We start from the raw sequence: 3,777 nt of genomic DNA on the forward strand, positions 1-3,777 counted from the left end.
GCTGTAATCCTGAAATTTGAAATTAAGATTACTGTTGGCGTGTAGGGTTGAGGTAGTTGTGGAAATTCGTACTCATGGGTACGAATAGTAGTAAATAGTACCAAATTTGGTACAATTTGGATTTGGGTGAACGGATATAGCAGGAATTCTGAAATTCGAAATTAAGATTACTGTTGGAGTGTTGGATAGAGGTAGGTTTGGAAATTCGGACCTATGGGAAAAAAAGTACTAAATGGTACTAAATTTGGTACAATTTGGATTACGGTGATCTGATGCAGCTGTAATTCTGAAATTTGGAATTAAGATTACTGTTGGCGTGTAGGATTGAGGTAGTTGTTGATATTCGTATTTTTGGGTACGAATAGTACTAAATAGCACCAAATTTGGTACAATTTGGATTTGGGTGAACGGATATAGCAGGAATTCTGAAATTTGGAATTAAGATTACTGTTGGAGTGTTTGATATAGGTAGGTTTGGAAATTGGGAACTGTGGGAACAAAAAGTACTAAATGGTACTAAATTTGGTACAATGTGGATTACGGTGGTAGGATGCCGCTGTAATCCTGAAATTTGGAATTAAGATTACTGTTGGCGTGTAGGGTTGAGGTAGTTGTGGAAATTCGTACTCATGGGTACGAATAGTACTAAATAGTACCAAATTTGGTACAATTTGGATTTGGGTGAACGGATATAGCAGGAATTCTGAAATTTGGAATTAAGATTACTGTTGGAGTGTTTGATATAGGTAGGTTTGGAAATTGGGACCTGTGGGAACAAAAAGTACTAAATGGTACTAAATTTGGTACAATGTGGATTACGGTGGTAGGATGCCGCTGTAATCCTGAAATTTGGAATTAAGATTACTGTTGGAGTGTAGGGTTGAGGTAGTTGTGGAAATTCGTACTCATGGGTACGAATAGTACTAAATAGTACCAAATTTGGTACAATTTGGATTTGGGTGAACGGATATAGCAAGAATTCTGAAATTTGGAATTAAGATTACTGTTGGAGTGTTTGATATAGGTAGGTTTGGAAATTGGGACCTGTGGGAACAAAAAGTACTAAATGGTACTAAATTTGGTACAATGTGGATTACGGTGGTAGGATGCCGCTGTAATCCTGAAATTTGGAATTAAGATTACTGTTGGCGTGTAGGGTTGAGGTAGTTGTGGAAATTCGTACTCATGGGTACGAATAGTACTAAGTAGTACCAAATTTGGTACAATTTGGATTTGGGTGAATGGATGGAGCTGGAATCCCGAAATTTGGAATACTGTTGGAGTGGAGGATTAATAAAGTTTTGGAAATTTTTAGTTATGGGTAGGAAAAGTACTAAATGGTACACAATTTGGATTTCCTGAAATTTAGAATTAGAATAACTGTCGGAGTGTAGGATAGAGGTATTTTGGTAATTCGTACTTTTGGGTACGAAAAGTATTAAATGGTACCAAATTTGGTACAATATGAATTTAAGTGATCAGATAGAGCTGGAATAGTGAAATTTGGAATTAAGATTACTATTGGAGTGTGGGATTGGGATACTTTTGGAAATTCGTACTTATGGCAACGAAAGGTACTAAATGGTACCAAATTTGGTACAATTTGGATTTGGGTGATCAGATACATTTGAAATCCTGAATTTCGAAATGAAGATTACTTTTGGAGTGTTGGATAGAGGTAGGTTTGGAAATTCGGACCTATGGGAACAAAGGTACTAAATGGTACTAAATTTGGATTACGGTGATCGGATGCAGCTGTAATCCTGAAATTTGAAATTAAGATTACTGTTGGCGTGTAGGGTTGAGGTAGTTGTGGAAATTCGTACTCATGGGTACGAATAGTAGTAAATAGTACCAAATTTGGTACAATTTGGATTTGGGTGAACGGATATAGCAGGAATTCTGAAATTTGGAATTAAGATTACTGTTGGAGTGTTTGATATAGGTAGGTTTGGAAATTGGGACCTGTGGGAACAAAAAGTACTAAATGGTACTAAATTTGGTACAATGTGGATTACGGTGGTAGGATGCCGCTGTAATCCTGAAATTTGCAATTAAGATTACTGTTGGCGTGTAGGGTTGAGGTAGTTGTGGAAATTCGTACTCATGGGTACGAATAGTACTAAAGAGTACCAAATTTGGTACAATTTGGATTTGGGTGAACGGATATAGCTGGAATCCCGAAATTTGGAATACTGTTGGAGTGGAGGATTAATAAAGTTTTGGAAATTTTTAGTTATGGGTAGGAAAAGTACTAAATGGTACACAATTTGGATTTCAGTGATAAGATACATTTGGAATCGTGAAATTCGGAATTAAGCTTATTGTTTGAACTTAGCACTGAGTTTTGAAAATTTGTAATTATGGGTACGAAAAGTACTAAATTTGGTACAATTTGGATTTCGGTGCTCTGATGCAGCTGCACTCCTCAAATTTGGAATTAAAATACCTGTGGAAGTGTAGGATTGAGGTAGTTTTGGAAATTTTGGTTATAAGTGCGAAAAGTACTAAATGGTACCAAATTTGGTACAACTTGGATTTGAGCGAACGGCTAGAGCTGTAATCTTGAAATTTGGAATTGAGATTACTGTTGGAGTTTGTTTTGGAAATTCGTACTTATATTTACAAAGAGTACTAAATTTGGTAAAATTAGGATTTGGTAGTCTTAGGGATGCAAAGATGGTTCAATGCATGGTACAATATTGTATTGGACTCACGAATAGACCTGGATTCGTGAGATTTTGAATTAAGATTACTGTTATTATTTGGTAATAACGTCAGATTTAGGAAATATGTACCATAAATGTACGAATTGTACTATATGGTACAGGATGTGGTACAATTTGTTATTGTGTAAAGAGAATTTTTAAATATTAGGTGGAGGTTCGTATTTATATGTGAAGTACCTAATCTATACTTATAAAAGAGTTGAGTAATGATGACTCACTGACTCACTGACTGACTGATTCATAATCAACGCCCAGGCTAAACGGCTGGAGCTAGAATCTTGAAATTTTGAGGGAGTGTCACTCTTGGTCCCAAGGTGTCAGATAAGGCTGGATTTTTGGAAATTCGAACTAGAACGGTACTAAAAGTACTAAAAGGTACTAAATATGGTACCCTTATTATTAGGCAAACGCGAAGAGCTAGAATTCTGAAATTTGGAATGAGGTTCACTGATGGAGAGTTAGAAAGGTGTACCAAAGGGTTTTTAGAAATTCGAACTATAAGTGTACGAAAAGTACTAAAAGTTACTAAATTTAGTACCATTTGGTATTACATGAACGGATAGAGCAAAAATCTTAAAATTCGGAATGAAAATTAAGGTTTAGAAGATGAATTGATATAAGGAGGTGGTTTTGAAAATGTGTACTCATGTGTACGAATAGTACTAAATGGTACCAAATTTGGTACAATTTGAATTTGGGCGAAACGATTCTGAAATTTGGAATTACTATTACTGTTGGAGTGTAGGTTTGAGATATGGAGGTAGTTTTCGAAATTCGTACATATGGGTACGAAAGGTACTAAATAGTACCAAATAAGGTACAATTTGGATTTGGGGGAACGGCTGGAGCTGAAATCCTGAAATTTAGAATTAGAATAACTGTCGGAGTGTAGGATAGAGGTATTTTGGAAATTCGTACTTTTGGGTACGAAAAGTACTAAATGGTACCAAATTTGGTACAATATGAATTTTAGTGATCGGATAGAGCTGGAATAGTGAAATTTGGAATTAAGATTACTATTGGAGCGTGGGATTGGGATACTTTTTGA

This window comes from Musca autumnalis, unplaced genomic scaffold (assembly GCF_047663935.1).
Source record: "Musca autumnalis isolate F117 unplaced genomic scaffold, ASM4766393v1 scaffold_68, whole genome shotgun sequence".
In the NCBI taxonomy this organism is placed as follows: Eukaryota; Metazoa; Arthropoda; class Insecta; order Diptera; family Muscidae; genus Musca; species Musca autumnalis.